Source organism: Cebus imitator, unplaced genomic scaffold (assembly GCF_001604975.1).
Source record: "Cebus imitator isolate Cc_AM_T3 unplaced genomic scaffold, Cebus_imitator-1.0 Scaffold285, whole genome shotgun sequence".
In the NCBI taxonomy this organism is placed as follows: domain Eukaryota; kingdom Metazoa; phylum Chordata; class Mammalia; order Primates; family Cebidae; genus Cebus; species Cebus imitator.
The window spans coordinates 1,196,470-1,206,528 of NW_016107600.1; the positions used below are offsets into that span (position 1 = coordinate 1,196,470).

The 10,059-nt window shown below is 39.7% G+C and overlaps 1 protein-coding gene across 7 annotated transcripts in view; it reads right to left on the reverse strand.

The window, feature by feature from the left end:
* ATF7 (activating transcription factor 7) overlaps window positions 1-10,059 on the reverse strand; it is a 102,698-nt gene that overhangs the window by 58,340 nt on the left and 34,299 nt on the right. The window lies entirely within an intron of this gene.

The following is a 10,059-nucleotide window of genomic DNA, read 5'->3' on the forward strand; positions in this document are numbered from 1 at the left end:
TAACATTCTGTCTCATTGATCTATCTAATATTGATGTTAAAGTCTCCCGCTATTATTGTGTAAGGGTCCAAGTCTCTTTGTAAGTCTTATATATCTGGGTATTTCTGTATTGGGTGCATATATGTTTAGGATCTTTAGCTATTCTTGTTACATTGATCCTTTTATCTTTATGTAATATCTTTCTATGTTTCTTTTGATCTTTGTTACTTTTTAACTCATTCCATAAGGCCAGAATTAATCCAATACTAAACTAGACAAAGACATTACAAGAAAACAAAACTATAAACCAGTATCTTTTATGAATACAGATGAAAAATCCTCCTATTAGCTAAATATTAGCAAGTTGAATCCAACAATGTATAAAAAAATTACACACCACGACCAAGCGGGCTTTATCCCAGGTATGCAAAGCTGATTCAACATTTGAGAATCGATTAATACAATCCATCACACCAACAGGTTAAAGAAGAAAATTCATATGATCATATCAATATATGCAGAAAACTCATTTGATAAAAATCATGATGTATTTTTAAAAATCATTCATGATTTAAAAAGAAGCCTCTTAGGAAATTATGAATAGAAGGAAACTCCCTCACCTTGATAAAGAACAAAAAATGGAGATTTGCTCTTGTTACTCAGGCTGGAACGCAATCACGGAATCTTGGCTCACTGCAACCTCTCCCTCCTGGGTTCAAGTGATTCTCCTGCCTCAACCTCCCGAGTAGCTGGTATTACAGACGTTTGTCACCATACTTGGCTAATTTTTTCTATTTTTAGTAGGGATGGGGTTTCACCATGTTGGCCAGATGGGTGGTGAACTCCTGACCTCAGGTGATCGACCTGCCTGGGTCTCCCAAAGTGCTGGGATTTCAGGTGTCAGCCACTGTGCCCAGCCCAGCCGATAAAGAACATCTTTAAAAAACCTACAACTAACTTCATACTTAATGTTGAGAGACTCAAAGTCTTCCTGCTAAGATCGGGAACAAGGCAAGATGCCTCCATCACCACTGCTTTTCAGTATAATATTGGAATTCCTAGCTAATGCAATGAAAAGACAATAGAAGCTATATACTCGGAAGGAAGAAATAAAATTCCCTTTGTTCACAGACGACATGATTTTCTACATACAAAATCCAAAAGAGTCAACAACAAAAAACTGGAATAGGCAGTACAGAAAGGTTGCAGAATACATGATTAATGTATAAAAGTCAATCACTTTCCTATATGTCAGCAATGAACAAGTGGAATTTGAAATTCCATTTATTAGCACCCCAAAATGAAATACTTAGGTATAAATCTAGCAATATACAAGAACCACATGAAGAAAACTGCAAAACTCTGATGAAAGATATCAAAGCCAAATGAAAAGATATTCTATGTTCATTAATAGGAAGCCTCAATATTGTCAAGATGTCAGTTCTTCCCAACTTGATCTATAGATTCAATGTAATCGAAATCAAAACCTCAGCAAATTATCTGTGGATATTGATAAACTGATTCTAAAGTTCATATGGAAAGGCAGAAGACCCAGAATTGCCAAATCAATATTAAAGAAGAAGAAAGTTCGAAGACTGACACCTACTTGACTTTAAGACCTACTATAGGCCCGGCGTGGTGGTTCACGCCTGTAATCCCAGCATTTCAGGAGGCTGAGGGGGGCAGATCACCTGAGGTCAGGAGTTTGAGACCAGCCTGACTAACATGGAGAAACCCCATCTGTACTAAAAATACAAAATTAGCTGGGCGTGGTAGCGCATGCCTGTAATCCCAGCTACTTGGGAGGCTGAAACAGGAGAATCGTTTAAACCCAGGAGGCAGAGGTTGTGATGAGCGGGGATCACGCCATTGCAGTCCAGCCTGGGTAACAACAGTGAAACTCTGTCTTTAAAAAAAAAAAAAAAAAAAAAAAGTAAGTTTGACTCTAGGTTGGGTGCAGGGGCTCATGCCTGTAATCCCAGCACTTTGGGAGGCCAAGGCAGGACGATCACGAGGTCAGGAGATCGAGACCATTCTGGCCAACATGGTGAAATCCCGTCTCTACTAAAATACACCCCCCCCCAAAAAAAAAATAAAATAAAGACACTAGAGAAGTGTAGCCCCAGCTACTCAGGAGGCTCAGGGGAATCACTTGACCCCAGGAGGCGGAGGTTGCAGTGAGCTGAGATTGTGCTACTGCACTCCAGCCTGGTGACAGAGCAAGACTCTCCATCACAAAAAAAAAAAAAAAAAAGGAAGAAGACCTACTATAGGCTGGGCATAGCAGCTCATACCTGTAATCCCAGCACTATAGGAGGCCAAAGTGGGAGGATCGCCTGAGACTAGGAGTTTGAGACCAGCCTGGGGAACATAATGTGACCCCGTCTCTACTAACATCTCCCCTACAAAAAAAAGAAAAAAGCCTACTACAAAGCTACAGTAATAAACACAGTGTGGTATTAGTAAAAAAAATGGACAAATCAATTACTACATTTATGTGAATAAACAGAGGGCCCAGAAATAGACCCACATAAATATAGTCATTGATCTTTTACAAAGGAGCAAAGGCAATACAATGAAGCAAAGATAATCTTTTCAACGAATGGTGCTGAAACAACTGGATATCCACATGCAAAAAAATGAATCTAGACACTTGCTTTATAGCCTTCACAAAACTTAACTCAAAATAGATCATAGACCTAAATGTAAAATGCAAAACTATAAAACTTTTAGAAGACACTATAGGGGAACACCCAGACCAGGGGCCACACAGCAGGAGGTGAGCAGTGGGCGAGTGAGTAAAACTTCATTTCTAGTTACAGTCCCTCCCCACTGATTGTATTACAGCCAGAGCACTGCCTCCTGTCAGATCAGTTGCAGCATTAGATTCTCAAAGGAGTCCAAACCCTACTGTGAACTGTGTATGTGAGGGATCTAGGTTGCATGCCCCTTTATCTTCCAGGAAACCAGTCCCTAGTGCCAAAAAGGTAGGGGACCACTGACCTAGATGATTTTGGGTTTGGGGATGACTTCTTAGATACAACACCAAAGGCATGATCCATGAACTAAGTAATTGATAAGCTGGACTTTGCTAAAATTAAAAACTTCTGCTCTGTGAAAGACAATGTCAAGAGAATGTAAAGACAAGCTACAAATGCAAATCAACAAAGTAAACAAACAAAAAAAAAAGACAAGCTACATAATGGGAGAATATGTTTGTAAAACATACGCCTCATAAAGGACTGTTATGCAAAATACACAAAGAACTCTTAAAACTGAACAGTAAGAAAATGGAAAACCTGATTAAAAAATGGGCAACAGACTTTAGTCAGATACCTCACCAAAGAAAAATACTGATGGCAAATAAGCATATGCAAAGGTGCTCAACATCATGCCATCAGGGAAATGCAAATTATTATTATTTTTTGAGACAGAGTCTCGCTCTGTCACCCAGGCTGGAGTGCAGTGGTGTGATCTCGGCTCAATGCAACCTCTGCCTACCGAGTTCAAGTGATTCTCCTGGCTTTAGCCTCCTGAGTAGCTGGGAATACAGGCGCCTGCCCCCGCACCCGGCTAATTTTTGTATTTTTAGTAGAGACGGGGTTTCACCATGTTGGCCAGGCTGATCTCGAACTCCTGACCTCAGGTGATCTGCCTGCCTCCGCCTTCCAAAGTGCTGGGATTACAGGTGTGAGCCACCACGCCTGGCAGGGAAATATAAATTAAAATAACAAAATCTCCTACGCACCTATTAGAGTGGCCAAAATCTAAAACACTGACAACACTAAATGTTGGTAAGGATGTGGAGCAACAAGAACTCTCATTCATTTCTGGTGGAAATGCAAAATAATACGGCCACTTTGGAAGACAGTTTGACAGTTTCTTACAAAACTAAACATAGTCTTACCATAATTAAACATAGTATTACCATATGATTCAGTGATCACACACTCATCGATATTTACCCAAATGAACGGAAAATTATGCCCACACAAAAGCCTGCACATGGATATTTATATAGCAGCTTTCTTTCCTCATAATTGCCAAATCTTGGAAGCAATGAAGATGTCCTTCAGCAGGTCAATGGATAAACTATACAACCAGACAATGGAATATTAGTCAGCACTAAAAAGAAATAAGGTATCAAGCCATGAAAAGATAAGGAGGAAACTTAAATGCATATTACTAAATGAAAGCTAGTATGATATGGCCTTATATTGTATGATTCCAACTAAACGACATTCTGAAGACAGCAGAACTAGAGAGACAGTAAAAAGATCAGTGCTTGCCAGGGGTCAATGGGACGTGAGGGATAAACAGGCAGAGCACAAAGGATGTTTAGGGCAGTGAAACTCTTCTGTATGATACTATAATGGTGGATACATGTCATTTTATGTAGTGATTGACTGATTGACTGATTTGACAGGAGCTCATTCTGTTACCCAGGCTGATGTGCAGTGGCACAATCATGGCTCACTGCAGCCTTGACCTCCCAGGCTCAAGCAATCTTCCCACTTCAGGCTCCTAAATAGCTGGGACTATAGGTGCACACTACCATACCTGGCTAATTTTTTTTTTTTTGTAGAGACGGGGTCTTACTATGGTGCCTAGGCTGGTGTTGAACTCCTGGGCTCCAGCAATCCTCCTGCCTCGGCCTCCCAAAGTGCTGAGACTACAGGTATGAACCACTGTGTCTAGCCTCATTCTATATTTCTTGACATCTACAGAATGTGCAATACCGAGAAGTGAATCCTAATACAAACCATGGACTTAGGTGATATGTCAATGCAGGTTCATCGAATGTAACAAATGTACCATTGTGGTTCAGTATGTTGATAGTAGGGGAGGCTAGTGGGTGTTAGGACAGGAGGTATATAAGAACTATCTGCATTTTTCACTCAATTTTGCTGTGAATCTAATACTGCTCTAAAAAAAATGGTTTCTTAATTTAAAAAAAAGCAAAGGAAGAACATAAATGAAAAAAGACGGAAAACTGCTAAGTAAATGTGAATAGCTTCTTGCATATGCATTCTCATAGAGTGCTCAGAAAAGAGTCTCAAATTTTAAGCTCCAAGTAGAGTACCCATTGTTTCTTCTTCTTTTTTTTTTTTTTGAGACGGAATCTCGCTCTGTTGCCAGGCTGGAGTGCAGTGGCGCAATCTCGGCTCACTGCAACCTGTGATTCCCAGGTTCAAGCAATTCTCCTGCCTCACCTCCCGAGTAGCTGGGACTACAAGCATGTGCCATCACGCCCAGCTAATTTTTGTATCCTTAGTAGAGACGGGGTTTCACCATGTTGGCCATGATGGACTTGATCTCCTGACCTCATGATCTGCCTGCCTCAGCCTCCCAAAGTGCTGGGATTACAAGTGTGAGCCACCGCATTCGGCCCACTACTTATTATTCTAATGTTAAGACAGAAAAGCAAAGCATAGCAGAAAGTCCAGCCTGCAAGCAGGAACTGTTGTCTCCTTGACAGAGCTCCAATCCAATTATGCCCTAGCCACTAATTTTTCTATCACCACCTCCCCTTTGTTTCAGAGACAGTATCCATAACCTTCTGTTCACACGGTAGAGGAAGAAATTACTTCCCAGAAAGGCTTAGCCCACTGCATTCTACTAGATAAAGGAAAAACAAAAAGCCATTCTACTCTGACAAGCCGATTACTGTCTATGGAGAACCAAAATGCCTCCCTTAGGACTAAGGGAATAGCCAGCAAGGTATAGTATGTTAAAATCTTTAACCACCACTCTGCCAAGAGCTGTGATGTATGTGAATACAATCCTCTTATCTGGGCAGTCAAATATGCATAACTGAAAGTACAAGCCTCCATAGGCCCTGTCTATAGTTTCAAAATGCACAGAAAGTGAAAGAAGGCTGAAATAGTCTCCCCTTTCCACTACTGCAATTATCTAGGTAAAGCCTAGAAGGAAAGAACAGGAAAGACTGAATAGGGAATAGCTAAAGTGTTGAATATAATATGATATTTTATAAAATATACACAGATATCTAGACCCCTGAAAATTTTAGAGTAACTACTTTTATTGTTCCCTCACAATATGCACAGCCTAAGGAGACTACAGTCTCCCTCTTAGTCCTAAAAAGTAGGTGAAACTGAAGTAAAATGACAAATGTCTGAAGTTATGAACATAATAAAAATTAATGTGCATAGATTGCTATTACGAAAAAAAAAAAAAAAAGATGTTCACTGAAGTGACAGATGTCTATGATACTATTTACCCATTCTGGTATTATACAAACTCCAGGTATATACTACAACTGAGATCTTTAAAACTATCTGAACACCTCTTTTCACTTGATTCAAATAACTATGCCAATGAAAGACTTGTTATTGTCAGTGAGCTTGAGAACAGAGACATAAAATGGAGGTAATCAAAGCTTAGCATTAAAATGTAGTCTTCATCCACCCTATTAAACTGTCACTGTCTCTCTGATAACCTCTCAGTAGCCAAGCTTTTAGCTCTGTTCTATAGGCTGCTTCCCTGAACCACTTTTTCTTTTCTTTTACTTTTTTATAGGAAGTCCTGGCATCACACACACAATACATATACACACACAGGCACACACATGCACGCTCACACACAACTAACTGGTCTATCAGAGGCACCCAGCAAAATAAACAAATGAGATCTATGGAGACCAAGAATGATCATTTTCATCAGTTACAACCTTACCCAGTGAGCCATTCTCAGTTCCGAAGCCAGGAACTTGACTTCGTGGTCAGAGGTGGAAAAGACAAGATTCTAGTTAGATACTTCCTGCAGTTGAAGGTACAATTTCACATGATTCACAGATAAACAGTGAATCATTATCAGAATCAAGAAGGAAAATGTGCCAGGTGCGGTGGCTCACACCTGTAATCCCAGCACTTTGGGAGGCCAAGGCAGGCGGATCACTTGAGGTGAAGAGTTTGAGCCAGCCTGGCAAACACGGTGAAACCCTGTCTCTACTGAAAATACAAAAATTAGCTGGGTGTGGTGGCGGACGGCTGTAGTTCCAGCTACTTGGGAGGCTGAGGAGGAGAATCACTTGAACTTGAACGTGAAGGTTATAGTGAGCCAGGTTTGCACTACTGGGGTCCAGCCTGGGCAACAGAGTGAGACTCTGCCTCAAAAAAAAAAAAAAAAAAAAAAAAAAAGAGAAGAAGAAGAAGGAAAATGTGGCTCATGCCTGTAATCCCAGCACTTTGGGAAGCTGGGGTGGGCAGATCATTTGAGGTCAGGAGTTGCAGACCAGCCTGGCCAATATGGCAAAACCCCATCTCTACCAAAATAATACTATTAGATTCTCTGGTCTCTTTTGATCCTCTGTATATACTTCTACATATTTTTATCACTTAAATTATTTCATGTAAATATTTCCACAAATCTACATAGCCATATATTTTCACTTCTGATGATAAATTATAAACGAAATGTCTATTGCATTAACATAACACAGTTTCTAAGGGGAAAGGAAAAGGCAGATACCTAGAGGTGCTATGACGTCAACGAAAGACAGGATGTGAGACCTGAGTGCGGAATTGCATTATTCAACAGGTAAGATCTTCTATGTAGCCATATGGCAAAAATGTCAGAGAATAAGCAAGTTAGCAATCACTGAGCAGATCATACATCTCACTATCCTGTTGTTCTAATCATACCCTAATTACGCCTTAGTCATATTTCCTCTTACCAATAAGTACGGCAGCCACCAGCACAAAAGCCCCAATTACTACACGGCACTAGTCAAAGCAAGATACCCATCCTTTGTCTGTGGGAGCTTGTGGGCATAAAAAAAGGCAAGAAAGAAGGAAATATGGATCAGGAAGTAACCTAGCCTAGAATGCACAAAGATGACACCCACAATGCTTCTCTGGGCTTTTCAGTAGAGGTTGCTGAAGCCATGAAGGTACCAGTTTTCTAGTTCTGTCTACATTTCTGATTGGGCAAAAATTAATTTTCTTTCCTCTTTAGAACCATGTCCTTGCTGCAAAATGATGGTGTTTTACCTCAGAGAGTAGACACATTTCAGCAGCATTACCAGGCAAATAAAAAACACTGTACATTAAGGCTGAGGCAGCTGCAGAAAGATTTCTTCCTTTTCCTAAGAATTTATATATATATATATATATATATATTTTTTTTTTTTTTTTTCCCCCCCCCACAGGCAGAGCTCAGCTACAGATTTAGCTCAGCTCTCTTTGGTATGACAGCTAGATATATAGATCAGTAACAAACTATATCAAATACTTAGTTGACTGATTTGGACCATTAACCAAAAAAAATTACTTATTCATTTTTTTCTAGGCTAGATGTGCATACTGAAAAATAATAAGGAAGTAATTTAACAGAGTAGTTAAGAGTGCAGTGCTGGTCTGGAGTCTAACCATCTGGGTTCGTGTTACAACTCCATCACAAAATACTGAGTAACCCTGTACAAGTTAGTTCTCTGAGCCTTAGTTTTCTCCTTGGTAATTCTCCCTCAGAGGTTGCTAGGATTAAATAAAACATCCTTGTAAAGTACTTTGGCATAGTACATGACATAAGCTCAGTGAGCTATAATTATTGCTGCTGTTGTATCAATAAAATCAAACAATTTTCACTGTATTTCATTCTCTCCCTTCCCTGTATGCTTTCTGGATGGAAAGATCATTTTCCCATACCTAATGTAAATATATTTCCTCTAAATTGTGTATGTATGTATGCATACATTACCTGTTAATATGCACTAACTGATGTTAACCCTGACCATCATGCTAAGAACCTTCTCTAGGCTAATGTTCACTTTACCACAGAGTCAGTTCAGTCTGACAAGTTAAGAAAGTAACTGATCCAAGACTAGCATATTCTTATATTTAGTCAAATGTACTTCTCAAGTAGCTTCATTTTTTATTTTTATTTTTTGGTAGTGTCAGGGTCTTGCTTTGTTACCCAGGTTCATCTTGAACCCCTGGCTTCAAGCGGTCCTCCTGCTTTGGCCTCTCAAGGTGCTGGGATTACAGGCATGAACTTCTAGTAAAAGAAGCTGAGATAGCCCAAAATAAAATGCAAAAGTAAATCTGTGTATCTTGTACATCTTCATAAATTTCAATATCTCCTTTACTAAGGGACCATTCTACCTATGCCAGTCTACATCTGTGATCCCCTAGCCCCAAATAAAAACATCCATTTCTTTAGGTAGCAATATCACAGTTGTCATTAAACCAATTCATACTGAAGTGTGAATGACAGCCCCCACAGAGTTCTCCATCGTTTTCCAAAAACTTCATAATTTACATGAATCTTTAATTAGTGTAGAAGTACAAAAGTTTATTTCTGGATGGGGAATCTTTGCACTGATCTTCTTCAATCACATATAAAGCTGCCCATGGGAAGAAGGGAGAGAAGGAGATGTTATTGTACTCAACCTAATCAAAGGAAAAAGAATCAAATACTCTACTTCCTTTTGCTCAATCCAAATACCTTGATTCCCCAGATACAGCCCATTCAGTGTTCATCTTGTCCTTGCTCCTAACACCTAGAATCAATAAAATGTCACTAGGCAAGCTAATTCCTATAACATCAGACAGACCCCCAGCAGAGAAGAAAGGCTGGCCACCTACATCTCCCTGGATAAATGCTTGGAGTTTTAGGTAGAACTTGGAGCTGTGGAACCTCCCACATCTAATTTTCTCTCCCTTTTTTTTCCTAACAATTTCTAGTTACATGCTTATCTACTCACAATTTAAAAAAATTAGAGGGCTATATGATTCCTACTACATGACATTCTAGAAAAAGTGAAACTACAGAGACAGCAAAAAGATCAGTGGTTACCAGGGGTTCAGGAGGGTGGGATGAATAGGTGGAGCACAAAAGATTTTTATGGCAGTGAGACTATTCCATATGGTATTATTATTATTATTATTATTATTTTTAAGACGGGGTTTCACCACGTTGGTCAGGCTGGTCTTGAACTCCCGACCTCAGGTGATCCACCCGCCTTGGCCTCCAAAGTGCTTGGATTACAGGCGTGAGCCACCACTCCCGGTCTATGGTATTATTATAGTAGATACATATGTGATACATATATGGTATATA